Source organism: Bombina bombina, chromosome 1 (genome assembly GCF_027579735.1).
Source record: "Bombina bombina isolate aBomBom1 chromosome 1, aBomBom1.pri, whole genome shotgun sequence".
Lineage (NCBI taxonomy): Eukaryota > Metazoa > Chordata > Amphibia > Anura > Bombinatoridae > Bombina > Bombina bombina.
Window position 1 is genome coordinate 356,696,086 of NC_069499.1, and position 17,291 is coordinate 356,713,376.

Sequence of the window (17,291 nt, forward strand, 5' to 3'; positions counted from 1 at the left end):
ACCCTGACCTGTGCTGAGGGGGCTGTATAAAGTGAAAAAACTCTATGAATAAAGGCTTGGCCAAACCCCATCTTCGACAGGACCGCCTTCAGAAACTTCCAGCTGATCCTGTCGAAGGCTTTCTCGGCGTCAGTTGATACAAAGATCGCCGGAATCTCATTATGTTGGGCATAATTTCCAAGTAAAGTGGCTTTGATGGTGTTGTCCCTTGCCTCGCGGCCCGGGACAAAACCCACTTGGTCAGGTGACACTAAGTTGGGTAGGAATTTATTTAACCTAGTTGAGAGGATTTTCGCGAATATCTTTACATCTACGTTAAGGAGGGAAATGGGGCGGAAATTTTCTGGTTTATTAGCTGGTTTGCCCGGCTTGGGGATAGTCGCTATGTGAGCTAAAAGCATGGAGGGGGGGAAGCCCTGAGAGGTGTCTATAGAATTGAATAAACGGGCCAAGTGGGGAGCGAGTATTATTTTGTAGGTTTTATAATACTTGGCACTAAAGCCGTCTGGGCCTGGGCTTTTGCCAGAAGGCAAGCCCTCAATGGTATGTAAGACTTCCTCAGGAGAAATGGGGGCATCCAAAACCTCTGCCTCTGTCTGTGACAAAGTAGGTAAAGTGACCGAGTTCAGATATAGGCTCATATCGGGGGAAGGTTGTACATTGTCGTCCCCTATAGAGAGGCCAGGAGAGCCCTCCAAGTTATAGAGGCCTGAGTAATATGTCCTTAGAGTTTCAGCTATACCAGGACTGCTAGTATGGGTATTGTTTGACTTGTCCACTAGGGAATGAATGTGTGATTTCAGGGTCTTCCTCTTAATGGCTCGTGCCAGCAATTTCCCCGGTTTGTCGCCAAACTCATAGTATTTTTGTTGGGTCTTCAATGCCATTTTTTGGTGTTCTATTGTGTGGATGTCTTGAATGTCTTTTCTAGCTTGCGTCAGTGCAGTAAGGGTAGTATTGTCTTTTGGGTCTTTTTTGTGTTTGATTTCTAATTCTCTTATGTTAGATAGAAGGGAAGAATATCTGACGCTTGTCTGTTTCGCCAAAATGGCTTTTTGTTTGATCAGTTCCCCTCTAAGAACGCATTTGTGTGCTTCCCATATTGTATGTTTAGGGATTTCAGGTGTATCATTCAAAGTGAAATAGTCAGTCAAAGTGTTTTCAATCTTATTTCTAATTAGCTGATTATTAAGCATGAAATCGTCAAATTTCCAAATAAAGGGCCGGTCCGGTACTGAGGGCCATTTCAGTCTGCAAAGAACCGGGGCATGGTCTGACCAGGTCATGGGCAGAATTTGAGTGTTCAACACTGATGCCAGTGTAGACTGGTCAGTGAATATGTAATCTATTCTGGTATATACATCGTGGGGATGTGAAAAGAATGTATAGTCACGTCTTGTAGGGTGTAGGGTGCGCCATGTGTCGTGAACTGCAAGTTCCTCCAGTCTACTGTTGCACTGTTTAATAATTCGCTGTGAAGCGGAGGCCACTCCCCTGGAGGTATCCAGTTGAGGGTCTAGTGGTAGGTTGAAGTCTCCTGCGATGAGCAGAGCTCCTTTCAGTAGGTCCAGTATTTTGTTGGTAAGTATTGTCATAAATTTGTGTTGGTTTTGGTTGGGGAAGTAGGCGTTAGCCAGAGTGACTGGGCGGCCATGCAAGGTGCCTACCACTATTAAATAGCGGCCTTCTGGATCTTTCTCTATCTGCTGTACAATAAAAGGCGTCGAGTGGCGGATAAGTATCCCCACTCCATTTCTCTTAGTGGTGCCAGATGCAAAAAAGGTCTGGGGAAATTTGGAATGTAACCAATTCGGCTCTCTACCTCTTTTGAAATGCGTCTCCTGTAGGAATAATATATCGCAATTTAGCCTAGTCGCATCTCTTAGGAGATGGGACCTCTTCTCTGGTATATTAATTCCCTTGACGTTTAGGGACATGATGGAAAGATTATGAGCTGTTTGGGAAACCATTTTATGCTTTAAGTGTTTGTAGGTGACGAGGGTTCAATGAGCGAGGGAAAGGTGAGAGGGAAAAAAAAAAAAAAAAAAAAAGGGAGGAGGGTAAGAGGGAAGAGGGGAGGAAGATGAAGAAGGAGGGTAGAAAAAAGAAGAGGGATGAAGATAAGTATGAAGTGAGAGGATGGGTTAGTGTAGGGACAGGTTTTAGTAGTAGCAGAGAAACAAGAAAAAGAAAGACTTGTACAATTCCTCCAACCTATTAGAGAAAAGGGTAGAAGGTTGAAGTAAAGTAGGTGTGGGGTCAGTATCTCCACACCCGGTCAATGAGTAGATGTAACATGTAATTTGAGAATCAACTTAGAAAATCGAAAAAACAAGTGCAAATATAAAAACAGGTACAACATTATTTGTAAATGGAAGGCCTGAAAAACAATAACATTTACAGTAATAAATACAACATTCTTCCTTTACAGAACCCTACAAGATAAAAATAAAACTAGTGAGCTGGTTCCCTTTAAGGGGGATTTTATTGCCCAGGCCAAAGTCTTGAGTGTGTAGGGCCTCCTTGGAAGGGTCAGGGGTAAGTCCCCCTTTCATTGGTCCCTTCACTTCTAGAATAAATGCCCATAGGGGTAAAGGGTAAACTAGATATGGCCCCATCTTGAGCAAATGGGGGATGGGAATAAGTAGGGACCCATCGGTTCAGTTGCCTAGAGCAGTGGGCAAGTTATAGTATATAAAGTGAACTATAGCGTTTTATGAACACCAGACATTAAATCATACAGGTCAAATTGCTCAGGAATTGAGGGTGTTATGGGGTAGTATTTATCCTGGGCGATGTTATTGGGCATATATGAGATGTCTTATTGTAGGGACAGGAAACTGGGAAGGCTGTGCCCTCGGATATCTATGTCTAACTAGAATTAAACTAAGAGCTACCAACCTAATTGAGTGGTTGTGTGGGACTTCACGGTGGGCCCCTGGTAGTCGCAAAAACATGGTAGTCTCCGCACATAACATACTTCATTAGGCAACAAAACATATTAAATCCCAACTTAGATAACTGTAAGGGGAAAAAGAACAATTAGTAATCAGACAATAACAGTTAAACCCGGCCTTTTCAGGTTACAGCGTCTCCAGACGCATAGTCAATGCTATGGGAGAGTTATGGCATTCTGTGCCCCTGGGATAAATGAGTGTAACGTTAGAGTCTCATAAGGCTGGGTTTTTCAAGTGTCCCTTGTGTGAGAGGAGCCCTTAGAGCTTTGAGGTGGGAAGTCCTGGGGAAAAGTCCCGGAAGACTCCGGTTGCTGGATATCTATATCAAGTGTCTTGCAAAACTCAGGTAGGTCATTTGGGGACCTGTAAATGGCTTGAACGCCATTTTTGGAAGCCATCAAACACACCGGAAAGCCCCACTTGTATTGTATCCCATTAGCCTGGAGCTCAGAGGTGATAAATTTGAGATCCCTTCTTTTCTGTAGAGTGATTAGACTAAGGTCAGAAAAGATTTGTATAGGGATTCCTGCGTGAGTGAAATTTTTGGTATTTCTTGCCTTTAGTGTGATTGATTCCTTGTCCTTGTAGCTAAGGAACTTAACAATTATGTCTCTAGGTGGGGCCTTGGGTGGGGGCCTAGGTCTGAGGGCCCTGTGAGCTCTCTCGATAGGTATGTTTGGCGATTCAGGTGTGCCTTTCAGCGTGCGAAACAAGTCCTGCAGATAACCCTCTAAAGCCTTTGGGGAAACGGATTCAGGGGTCCCCCTAATCCTAATGTTGTTGCGACGCCCCCTGTTATCTAAATCCTCAACTTTTGAAAGTAAAAACTGAATATGCTCCTCATGGTCATTAAGCAGTTGAGAGTTGGTAGTGACTGTTGTTTGAAGGGTTTCATGTTTGGCCTCTAAGGCCTGTACTTGCTGGGTAACCTGGGTTATGTCCTTTTTTATGTCACCAAACAGAGACCTCATTTCTGAGAGCACTTTATTAATGTCCTCTTTAGAAGAGATGGTGTTGAGGTCATGTCTTGTGAGGTATACTTGCTGTTGTGAGGTCTCTGTAATGGGTATTTCAGCAGCCATGTGAGTGGGAGAGGGGGGTCTGGATTCTGAGGGTTCTAAGTTAGGTGGTGAAACTCTAAGAAAATTAGAGAGGCTTGAGGACCTGACTCCTTTTTCAGGTTTATTACTATTCTTCCTGCTGGCCATATTTCACAGTGAGCATCAGACCATTAGACAACAGATGAGAGTGACAGGGAGAGCACAGTGAGACTCTGCAGCAGGCCTGTTAAGTGGTTAAGGCAGTTAAGTCTATATGGGCCCCACGTGGCTCTGAGTAATTTTAGCGGTCTGTGAGCGATGGCTTAGGGCAGAGTGTAAGAGAAAAAAAAAGTCTCTATTATGCTAGCTGTCTCTTTCGATGTAAGGCTTTGTCCCTGAATGAGAATTTGACATGGAGGTTGGTTTGTGTAAAAAAGCTCCGTGTTATATGCGTATGGAGCGTAAGGTGTGGAGCTGTTTTGTAAGGGAGGTCTCTTACCGGCTTCTGAGGGTGTTCATGCGATCTCCGGTAGTGATCTCTTAGCCTCTGAGATAACCGCCATGTGTCGTCTTCCTCCGTGGTGCGGTGTTGCCGCCAGCAGGCACAACCGTTAAAGGCAGAGTTCAGTGAAAAGCAGCTTGCTCTATTCCCCGCTGAGTCACTTTGCGAGTATTTGCGGTCACGATGTCCTCCGAGTGTGATCAGGGGAGCAGGTTTGTCTCAGCAGTCAGTACGCCTCCTCTGTGTCGCGTCAGGGAGCCGATGTAGGCCAGGCCTCAATTTGTCAGCCTCGATATAAAGGCATAAGAAGTACAGCTCCGGAATGATTTCAGCCCTAAGGAAGGTACAGGCTATTGTTGTAGGAAGATCGGTGAGGGAAATTATCAAAATTTAGGGTGTTGATATTAATTTATAGGTATTAACCGGGTGTGGAGCATCAGAGCCAATTTTTATGCTGTCATCACCCTGCGTGGCCAGGCTCCGCCCCCCATCAGGATTTACATCTTTTTGCGAGAAAACTCGCTTTAAAAAAGATAATGACGCCAAAAATACAAGTAGATCTGGCCTGTAGAAAAGAGAGGGATACCTTGGATTGTCTAGAGACTCTTCTTTATGAACAGAGTAATGAAATTACAGATATCCTTCCAAAAACAGATTTAAAGAAAAAATCCACTTACATGCCCTCTTTTTCCTCCATTCCAAATATTTCGGTTTTTGTTCAAAATGTCTCTCAGGAGCTGACACAAGTCCAAACTACAAAGATTGTCAATGATAATCTTACTAAATCTGAACGAAGAGCCCTTAAAGAACTGATTAATCATCAGGAATTGGTCATAAAACCGGCCGACAAGGGGGGTAATGTTGTCATTCTTACTCAAGAATACTACATTAAAGAAGCAATGCGGCAATTACTTGATGAAACTCAATATGCCAAATCTTCTTTTGAGGAATTTCATAGATCTCACAATGAACTTCTTTTTCTATTAAATGAAGCACGTAGAAATAATTTGATTACAAGCCAAGAGTTTGGTTTCTTGTATAATCATAAACCAAAAACACCTGTCTTCTACTGGATACCAAAGTTACATAAATCCATTAAAAATCCACCAGGATGCCCCATCATTTCTGGGATGGGGGGCCCCACTGAAGGAATAAGTAACTATATTGATAGGTTTTTACAGCCATTTGTAAATGACTTACGTACCTTCGTCCAAGATTCAACAGATGTGATTAAAAAACTCGATGGGATCAATGTCTCTGACAAGACCATTTTGGTCTCGTTGGATGTTGAATCCTTATATTCTTCAATTCCCCACTCTATTGGAATTGCAACTTGTGAAAAATTTCTCAACACAAGAGGAGTGGGCTATAGTAAACATTCTAAATTTGTAAGTGAACTTTTGAAATTTGTTCTGGAAAACAATATTTTCATATTTGATGGCAAATATTATTAACAGAAACAAGGGACAGCAATGGGGGCTACATGCGCCCCAACTTATGCTTGTTTACATCTTGGTGGATGGGAAGATCAATTTGTCTTTGGTGAACATTCTGACATAGTTGAGGCGCATGTAGCCCTCTGGATCAGATATGTGGATGATATCCTTCTGCTATGGGACGGCAGTGAGGAGGATCTACTTAAATTTGTTTCCCTCCTGAATAAGAATAATCTAAATATCTTCTTAACGTGTAGTTATGATTCTAGTACTATTAATTTTTTGGACTTAAAAATTAGTAAGAACGAAGGTAAAATTGAAACAGAAGTGTTCCGAAAGCCGACTGCAACTAATAGCCTTCTCTTGGGAACGAGTCACCATCCTGAAAATCTTAAGAGGGGTATCCCCTATGGGCAATTTCTGCGGTTACGCAGAATTTGCTCTAGAGACCAAACTTTTAAACAACAGGCAAAAGATATGGCGACTCGTTTTTTGGAGAGAGGCTATTCAAAAAGATGCGTAAAAAGAGCACTCTATAGAGCATCTCAGCATCAAAGAAAAGATCTGCTGTATAAAAAGAAAACCAAAAGTGAGAATGTGGAAGACACTAAAATCAGATTTATTACTAAATATAATGCCCATTGGAGTAAAGTTAAAAGTATTTTAAACAACAACTGGCATTTGCTGACTAATGATTCTACATTACACCAACATGTGGGGGATTATCCCCTAATGACAGCAAGGAGACCTAACAATTTGAAAGAACTCCTTGTCAAGAGCGAATTTAACAAAGTGCCTACATGTAACTGGTTAGAACGTAATGCCCAAAAAATAGTCGGTAGTTCCCCCTGCAATCACTGTGTCTGCTGTCAATTCGTGCAAAAAACTAAGACCTTTAGCACGAATACAGGAGTCACATATAAAATCAATTCATTCATTAATTGTTCCACAAAAGGAGTCATATATCTTCTCTATTGCTCGTGTAAATGTTTTTATGTGGGTAAAACTTTTAGAGAATTACGCTCCCGCATTACAGAACATAGAGATGATATAAAGGACTTCAATATTGATAGCCCAGTGGCGAGACATTTTGCTCAATTTCACAAATCAAAAATTGATTAACTTCTTTTTATTGGAATAGAATCAGTTAAACTGAGCATGCGTGGGGGGGACATTGATAGAATTCTTTTACAAAAAGAAACAAGATGGATGTACAAACTGAACACCCTATCTCCCAATGGCTTAAATGAAAAATTGGAATTTGCTTCCTTTTTAGGCTAATTCCTTATACCTTACTTTGTCTGCACATCTCCATTTATTTCCATATATGTATAGAATATGGGATCTCAAAAGTAATAAGATCAAAATAAATCAAAATTGTAAATACATATTATTATGATGAGCTAAATTGCACATATTTGTTGTTAGAGTAATTTGACACACATAACATTATAATCAAGTATTGTCTTTTTAAATATTGCACAATGGTGTATTAAATAAAATTGTTTTTTAGTATATTTTGTATATATGAACTGTTGCGGATGTGTGTGTGAGTGAGTATCTGAAACATTGAAGTGTATCTAATCAATTTCTGCTATGGAATACTTCACCTTGGTCACTTGAGAAGCCCTGCATTTAGCTGTACTTAAAAGTAACAATTGCAAAGACATTGTAACAGCGGCTAATTGTGATTGACATGAACTTCATCAAATGAAAAAGATTCTGGAAACCGGCATCCAATAAAAAGGCTGGTAATCAAGGTGTCGTTAGCACCTGGAAGAAGCTCCATGCTGCACTGACTGAAGGAGCGAAACGAGCGTTTGGACTCGTCGTGCTTGGCAGCCCTTACAGCAGATCCCCTGCTCATCCTGACTTACCCCTTATGTTTGGACGCTCTAAGAACGAGGCAGCTAGGAGGGACGACCGCGTGAACAAATACAGGTAGAATATGTTATACGCATCTGTACACCGAATACTATTGTCTTAAAAGAAAACAGCACCTGTGAATAAAGACGCGTGTTTCTATTGCTCCTCCTATGCTATGCCTTTAAAGCACTATTTGACTCAGTAACAATTGGGATTTAAGTCTGAAGTAACTGGTCTCTATACACCGGGGATTGTATAACTGCATCCATTTTTTGCATTAACGCTGCACCTATTGGATTACAAATATCTGCAAGTCTTAAACGGACTGTGTTTTGGTCTATTTCCCCTGGTGCACCAGATAATAACTTTTTGGCCAGTACTTTATAACACTGTTTTGTGTGGGATCCACTGTATGAATGTGAACGTGTGTATTGTGCATTTAGTTAATAAATATTTATATCGTTTTTGACATACAAGCTTTTGTTGTGTATTTATTTAATTTTACAGTTGTGCTGGATTTACCTAGACTTTTGGGAATTTCTTATTGTGAAATCCCAACTTCCTTTTCTATGTTGTTTCATATGTATTTTTCTAGGAAGCACCTGTTCTCTAGTGAATTAACTTATTAGTGTGCAACTCTTTTCTTGTGTCTTTTTTGTCTACTAATATATCTATTAACCCCTAAACCGCCAACCCCCCACAACGCATTAAACCTAATTTACTGATTAACTACTACACCGCCAACCCCCACAATGCAAAAAAACTAATTTAATGACTAAGCCCTCTAACCTAACACCCCCTAGGGTTATGGATCTTTCTTCATGTGGCAATAACCAACAAACCTGGGAATGGCATGTATTACTTTCCCAGCTGTGCACATCTTGTGTGCTGTATTATGATTTATTTTTTTACCGTTTCACAAATTAACTGTAGGCAAATTTCTATTTAAAAAAGGCAGGTGTAAAGCTCTTTGGACCAATTCCAAAAAATGTGATGCTCCACTGTGAACGAGCTTTTATTATGCTTGTGAATTCACACTGCTGAATGCCCACATGCGCAGTGCAGCTCAAGAAGATTGTACAGAGACACAGGAGCAAGCGCTTTAGAGGAGGGGGGAGAAGAGAGGGGGAAGCCAGGGTAGACGATCGCAGCATGGGTTTGGAAAGGTATGTAAAAAAGGCATCTTTATTATTAAAAATAATATATATTATTATAAAATAATATATACAAACACTTATAATTATTTTACTGTATTACTGTCACGCATAACATTAACTATTAAACACTTAAGACACTCAAAAATGTTGGTGTATAATGTCACTTAAAGGTGCAATAGTCCTATTTCTGCTGAGGGGAGCTAAATAACCCCAAAGCAAGCCACATAGAAATGTAAGCACCATGTGCTCAATACAGTGCGGGGTGATCACATAGCAGGATTGCTGACAGACTTGCATTAATGTATTGTAGGAAGTGTTACTGCCTTTTACTAGAGGATCTCACTATCCCCCTAACCAGACTGTGCTCCAGCTCCTCCCAGCAGCAGCAGCAGCAATGTTTACTGAAGCCTTTCTGTTCTCTGTCCTGGGGAACTTAGTTGACAGTTTGACAGTTTTTCACAGCTAGGTAGCGCTAGTTCATGTGGGCCATATAGATAACATTGTGCTCACTCCTGTGTACTTACTTATGAGAGGGCACTGAGTGGCTAATATGCAAGTCTGTCAAAAGAACTGAAATAAGGGGGCAGTTTGCAGAGGCTTAGATACAAGGTAACTACAGAGGTAAAAAGTATATTAATATAACAGTGTTGGTTATGTAAAACTGGGGACTGGGTAATAAAGGGACTATCTATCTTTTTAAACAATAAACATTCTGGAGTAGACTGTCCCTTCAAGTGTGCAAGCAAAACTATCGCAATGATCTTAATTTATGTGTCATGCTGTATCATCATTTTGTGTTTGTCTTGTGCTGTTGTGTTATGTTTGTCTTTGTTTACTGTGCACATATTTTCACTGTTACATTTGCGCAAGGTTTAACATAGTTTTTCTTATAAGTATGTAATTTTCCATTCCTAAGGTTCTGTTTCCTGTCGTACTTGGGCTACTTCTTGCTGTCCAATTTTGGCCCTGTCCATCCAATATCAGGTCAAGGATTGTACTAAGTGCGGCATTCTGTAGGTACTGGTGCACATCTGTTCTTTGTCATGCCTTTTTCTTGTATTCCATACACACACTGTCTTAAACCCTTACTTTATAAATACCAGTCATTCCCTTTTCAAACAATTATTCATTAACAATAATGCCACAAAGGAACAGTGTTACAGTTTCCTGGTAGCATCTTGGAAAGACTGCGACCATATTTATTAAGGAATTAATCTTCCGTAATGAAACTGTATATCAATTATTTGTAGAGCGCCAACAGATTTCCCAGCACTATAAACAAGGTCTAACATACAAGGCAGCATTTATTAGAGACAAATGGGTAGAGGCCAATAGTTACACTCTTGTAAACCAGCTCATATGAAGGTGATCTACAAGGATGAAAAAAAGGAGGAGAAGAACTGGGGTAAGACAATGTTAGCGTATATTGCAAGTTGCCTGGAGGGCTAGTTACAATGGGGTGGTGTATTCTACAGGATGATTTTAGGTATGATGGGCATTGTGTGGAGGGCATAATATACACTGGAGTATGTAAGTTTGTTTGTTTGCATGACCACCAACATTTGGATTTAACAGATTTTACTTTTAATGGCATCTAATGGTTTTTTACAGACTTCCCCTATGTGTATAAACACCTCTGATACATATAGACAGATAATACAGACGATAGACAGAAAGATTGGCTCACTAAAGTGCATTGTTATTTCTTCAACAAAGGATAACTAAATAATGAAGCAAATTAGATCATAGAAGTAAATTGGGATGTTGTTTTAAATTGTATTCTCTATCTGAATCATCAAAGAAACATTTTGGGCTTCATTTCCCTTTAAATTGTAATTGTATTAAATTATGCAGTTTAAGATACCATGATAGCTATATGTTTTCATTATTTACATCACCTTAATATAATCAAGAAATTCAATTGGAGTTCTTATTTAGCACATGGAAAACATTTACTGAAACATACAAACTACATGCAATTTGTTTATTTAAGAAGGGCTGTGCAGAATCTAGATAATTATCTCATTTACTTATTTCATTCATCCAAAACTAGCTCTCTATCTTCACCCAGGGTCATTTTCAGAATTGTGAGACATGTTATTAATCATAAATAATAATAATCGGCTAGATTACGAGTTGTGCGTTAGGGTTAAAAAGCAGCGTTGAGAGGTCCCAACGCTGCTTTTTAACGCCCGCTGGTATTACGAGTCTTGCAGGTACAGGTGTACCGCTCACTTTTTTGGCCAGACTCGAAAATACCGCAAATCAACTTACGTCAATTGCGTATCCTATATTTTCAATGGGACTTGCATAGCGCCGGTATTATGAGTCTGACAAAAAGTGAGTGGTACACCCTCTCCTGTCAAGCCTGGTACCGCATTTAAAAGTCAGTAGTTAAGAGTTTTATGGGCTAACGCTGTAGCATAAAACTCTTAACTAAAGTGCTAAAAAGTACACTAACACCCATAAACTACCTATTAACCCCTAAACCGAGCCCCCCCCCCACATTGCAAACACTAAAATAAAATTTGTAACCCCTAATCTGCCGAACCGGACATCGCCGCCACTATAAAAATATTTTAACCCCTAAACCGCCGCACTCTCACATCGCAAACACTAGTTAAATTTTATTAACCCCTAATCTGCCGTCCCTAACATTGCCGACACCTACCTACATTTATTAACCCCTAATCTGCCGCCCCCAACGTCACCGCAACTATATTAAATGTATTAACCCCTAAATCTAAGTCTACCCTAACCCTAACACCCCCTAACTTAAATATAATTTAAATAAATCTAAATAAAATAACTACAATTAACTAAATTATTCCTATTTAAAACTAAATACCTATAAAATAAACCCTAAGATAGCTACAATATAACTAATAGTTACATTGTATCTAGCTTAAGGTTTATTTTTATTTTACAGGCAACTTTTTATTTATTTTAACTAGGTAGAATAGTTATTAAATAGTTATTAACTATTTAATAGCTACCTAGTTAAAATAAAGACAAATTTACCTGTAAAATAAAACCTAACCTGTTACAATTACACCTAACACTACACTATAATTAAATTAATTCCCTAAACTAAATACAATTAAATTCAATTATCTAAAGTACGGAAAAAAAAACACTAAATTACAGAAAATAATAAAATAATTACAAGTTTTTTAAACTAATTACCCCCCCCAAAATAATAAAAAGCCCTACCCTATACTAAATTACAAATAGCCCTTAAAATGGCCTTTTGCGGGGCATTGCCCCAAAGTAAATAGCTCTTTTACCTGTAAAAAAAGTACAATACCCCCCCAACATTAAAACCCATCACCCACACACCCAACCCTACTCTAAAACCCACCCAATACCCCCTTAATAAAACCTAACAATAACCCCTTGAAGATCACCCTACCTTGAGAAGTCTTCACCCAACCGGGCCGAAGTCCTCAACAAAGCCGGGCGAAGTGGTCCTCCAGACGGGCAGAAGTCTTCATCCAAGCCGGGAAGAAGAGGTCTTCATCCAGGCAGCATCTTCTATCTTCATCCATCCGGCGCAGAGCATCCTCTTCCATCGATGTCCAACTGAAGAATGAAGGTTACTTTAAATGACGTCATCCAAGATGGCGTCCCTTCAATTCCGATTGGCTGATAGAATTCTATCAGTCAATCGGAATTAAGGTAGAAAAAATCCTATTGGCTGATGCAATCAGCCAATAGGATTGAAGTTCAATCCTATTGGCTGATCCAATCAGCCAATAGGATTGAGCTGGCATTCTATTGGCTGATTGGATCAGCCAATAGAATGCAAGCTCAATCCTATTGGCTGATCGCATCAGCCAATATGATTTTTTCTACCTTAATTCCGATTGGCTGATAGAATTCTATCAGCCAATCGGAATTGAAGGGACGCCATCTTGGATGACGTAATTTAAAGGAGCCTTCATTCTTCAGTTGGACGTCGATTGAAGAGGATGCTCCGCGTCGGATGTCTGGAAGATGGAGCCGCTCCGCGCCGGTTGGATGAAGATAGAAGATGCCGCCTGGATGAAGACTTCTGCCCGTCTGGAGGACCTCTTCTTCCCGGCTTGGATGAAGACTTCTGCCCATCTGGAGGACCACTTCGCCCGGCTTCGTTGAGGACTTCGACCCGGTTGGGTGAAGACTTCTCAAGGTAGGGTGATCTTCAAGGGGTTAGTGTTAGGTTTTATTAATGGGGTATTGGTGGGTTTTAGAGTAGGGTTGGGTGTGTGGGTGGTGGGTTTTAATGTTGGGGGGGTATTGTACTTTTTTTACAGGTAAAAGAGCTGATTACGTTGAGGCAATGCCCCCCCAACATTAAGGGCTATTTGTAATTTAGTATAGGGTAGGGCTTTTTATTATTTTTTTATTATTATTATTTTATTAGGGGGATTAGATTAGGTGTAATTAGTTTTAAAAACTTGTAATTATTTTATTATTTTCTGTAATATAGTGGGTTTTTTTTCCGTACTTTAGATAATTGTATTTAATTGTATTTAATTGTATTTAGTTTAGTTATATTGTAGTTATCTTAGGGTTTATTTTATGGGTAAGTATTTAGTTTTAAATAGGAATAATTTAGTTAATTGTAGTTATTTTATTTAGATTTAGATGTCGGGGGCAGCAGATTAGGGGTTAATAAGTGTAAAATTAGGTGTGTTTAGACTCGGGGTTCATGTTAGGGTGTTAGGTGTAGCCATAAAATGTATTTCCCCATAGGAATCAATGGGGCTGCGTTAAGAGCTGAACGCTGCTTTTTTGCAGGTGTTAGGTTTTTTTTTTCAGCTGGCTCTCCCCCATTGATTCCTATGGGGAAATCGTGCACGAGAATGTTTTGCCAGCTCACCGCTACCGTAAGCAGCGCTGGTATTGAGGTGAGATGTGGAGCTAAATTTTGCTCTCCGCTCACTTTTCTGCGGCTAACGCCGGGTTTCTAAAAACCCGTAATGCCAGCGCTGTCTGTAGGTGAGCGGTGAGCTCCCTATTTATCGCTCAATAAACTTTCAATCTGAGTCTCCTTTAAATCATTTTGTAAAGATTACTACAATTATTATGTAAGATTTCAGTCTGGAAAACCTGAACAGATGAGGTGTGTAGCTGAGACCATTTAACAGTTTAGGCATTCATCTAACTCTCCCCATTTTCCTGGTGATATGGGATAAACAGCAGTATATGCTGAACACATTTCATTTGTCTTAAATCTTTGATAGATCGCAGAATAACATGATTTACAAAATGCTACTCTATGTCACACATTATGGAAGACGTTTCTTTAAAGCTACAAATCCTGCTTACGGATTTTGAAGAGGCGATGCTTCATTCGCAGTATTGATGCTTGGATATGGAAAATTCAACCTGCGGGCATTCAGGAAAGTGAACATCTGGAACGGCAGAGGCCTACTAATTATGATATGGCTCTAACATGGGATGACCCCTCATTAAAGGGACATGAAACCCAAAATGTTTCTTTCATGATTCAAACAAATAGAGAATACAATTTTAAATAACATTGTAATTTACTTATATTATCTAATTTGCTTCATTCCTCATATATCCTTTGTTGAAAAATAGCAATGTACATGGGTGAGCCAATCACATGAGGCTTCTATGTGCAGCAACCAATCAGCAGCTACTGAGCCTATTTAGATATGTTTTTCAACAAAGGATATCAAGATAAGAAAGCAAATTAGATAATAGAAGTAAATTTGAAAGTTGTTGAAAATGACATGCTCTTTCTAAATCATAAAAGAAAAAAAGTAGGTTTCATGTCCCTTTAAATTTAAGTCAGAGTAAAGATATGTCATCTACTGACCTGTGCCTTGAGAGATGTGGCCGACCCTCAGGAGCAAAGCATAGGATATTTGCGGAATCCGATGGATGATCCAGTGAACCTGTGTGCCAGACCGCAAGATTCAGCTAATCAACCTGCTTTGGTAAATTCGGTCGTGAAGGGCCCTTTCCGCACGACCATAAATGGGCAGCCACACATTAGAAACATCACTTTGGAAGAGAACAGTACGTTTTCCCCCGTCTACTCAGATTTGACATACCGATATTACAGTTGGAGCCCTATGGGGGGCTATTGGATTGGTTTACGTGACTAGCCAGAGCTGTGTGATGCTTTAATGGGAGATGAGTTTTGGAGAGCCAGTGTGGGGTAGTACTGTTTCTGTTTTTCATAGGTGGTAGTGCCTACTTATTCTTAGGGCAACATATTAGGATTATATGTGATGGCTGTTAAATGGATGGAACTTTCTGTGAAGACTCTGCGATCTGAAGCCTTATACATTCTAATAACATTGGGACCTATTGCCCCAGGGGGGTGTTAGTTACTGCCTATCATTTAATTTTTTTTAGCCGATTTTTAATTTATCCAAATGTCAGTATACATTAATCCAATTCTTATGTTCTTGTTCTATTCAGGACATACTTTGTAAGCTAGAACTGTAGCTAGTATTGAAGATTCTATTATCTTCTATAAGCACAAAAATAATTCTGTATCCATAGCTAATTTATATTATATTTAAGTGACCTGTACGAGATATAGTTGAAGGTTAACCTTTATCTCTTTGCTATTACTCTGAAAGTGTAACCAAATCTCAGGTTATTTTGTATTGATGTCCATTAGTAGATTGAACTGCAGATTAGTGAATTCTCCACTAGGTGGTAGCAAAGATCCATGTACTGATCCCTAAGTGAAGTATAGCTGGATGTGAGAATATAAAAGTTATTTTTTTGTAGAAGAACAATGTGGCAGATAATATTCTTTATGGATTACAGAGGATTCTTAGTTTATTTAGTTTAGTAAGTGCTCTAGATTTCCTAGACTTCTATAGCTATGATGCTTAAGAATGAATACTAAGTTCTACAGTGTTTTTATGAGTCCTATACTTTTAATTCCTCCACTATTTAGAGTTATGATGTCACTGTAGCTGGGTTAAAAAGTGACCGTTAATTATAATGAGGAAATAGTTACTTTATCTGAACAGACAAAAAATAATAAAGAGGTGAAATATTATCTGTTTCTGTCCTGCGTGTGCAGACTATTACACTATGAAAAGTGCTATATTATGTGTTAGTCCCTCCTCCATTTTAAGTTGTATCACGGCAGATGGGTCCAAAAGTGGCCCTTAACTATAGGGAGGGAATATTTTCTTTACCTGGAGAGACAAAAAATAAAGTAAAAAAGAGGTGAAATAATTTAAGTTGCTGTTTTATATGTACAGACTGTTACACTATAATATAGTTATATATTGATTATATGACATTTGTTGTATAGCAAATATCTAAGATTGCTTTGAAAGGCATGTGTATTGTAAGATATCCAGTCCGGGTTATGGCTTTGTACAGTGACCTGTTTGTCTAGCTCCTCAATAAAAATTATTAAAAAAAAATTAAACTAAAATGAGCAAAAGGAATGCCTATGACTGGAGCGCATAAGGGCTGGCCTCTCTAACTGGAATGGGGGGGGGAAGAAAAGGGGGTTAGGATTTAGAAAAAGAATAGGGAAAGAGATAGATAAGAGTTGGAGGAGGGTTACAAGGATAGCAGATAAGAGGGGTGGGGAAAGGGTATATATAGTTAGGACAACAGGAAGTGGATCATTACTAACCTTTTTTGTAGATGTTGTTACAGAAGAAGTTGCTGAAGATGTCGTCTAGAAGCAGGAAGATTCCAAGGCGTTTCCTCACCAACGACGAGACCCTCTGGAAGACAAGAGCGATGCGGGCACAGAAGAGGCTGAAGCTGCTGGAGAGAAGACAAGAAGCGAATCAGAAGCAACAAGTGGCAGTTCAGGATCGGGTGGCGGCGGTAATCCCCCCAGGGAGAGTGAGCATGGCAGACGGAGCAGTGAGTATAGAAAAGGGGGTCAGGGCAGGAGAAGGGGCCATGTCAGATGTGAGTATGGGGGAGCTGTTGCTGTTCAGCGATTCCGAGTGCTCAGCGAGCCCAGTAATCCCCCAAGGGGGCCTTTTTAAGTCTGGCGGTGGGCAATGCGGGGACACCCCACAGGCATAGAGGGCAGGGCACGTGGCAGCAATCTGAGCCCTGGGCGGGGCAGCATAGCAATCCAGTGGCTGATATTTATCCGCGGAGCGGGGGCCGGGTGTCAAGCAGGGGGCAGGTCCGGGCAGTATCCAGGGGGTCAATTTCCTCAGAAGATGTGGCCCTCCATGTTTTTGGGTGCTGCAGTAGTTTTTCTCCCCCCTCCCTGGGCTTATCTCATGCACAGCACATGCGTGCGGGGGCGGGGACGTACTGGCGCAACAAGGCTGCAGCATTTGGGGACCACACAGGGAGTGGGCGGAAGGGGT

At 40.2% G+C, this 17,291-nt stretch overlaps 1 long non-coding RNA gene across 1 annotated transcript in view; it reads right to left on the reverse strand.

Annotated features, from left to right (window-relative positions):
* Nucleotides 1-14,847, reverse strand: part of LOC128637887 (uncharacterized) — a 28,395-nt gene extending 13,548 nt beyond the window's left edge. The window contains exons 1-2 of the long non-coding RNA XR_008399014.1: nt 14,789-14,847; nt 14,272-14,357 (exon numbers count right to left, since the gene is read on the reverse strand). This is a non-coding gene — a long non-coding RNA (uncharacterized LOC128637887). The remainder of the gene's footprint in view (nt 1-14,271; nt 14,358-14,788) is intronic.
* Between the last annotated feature and the right edge of the window lie 2,444 nt (nt 14,848-17,291).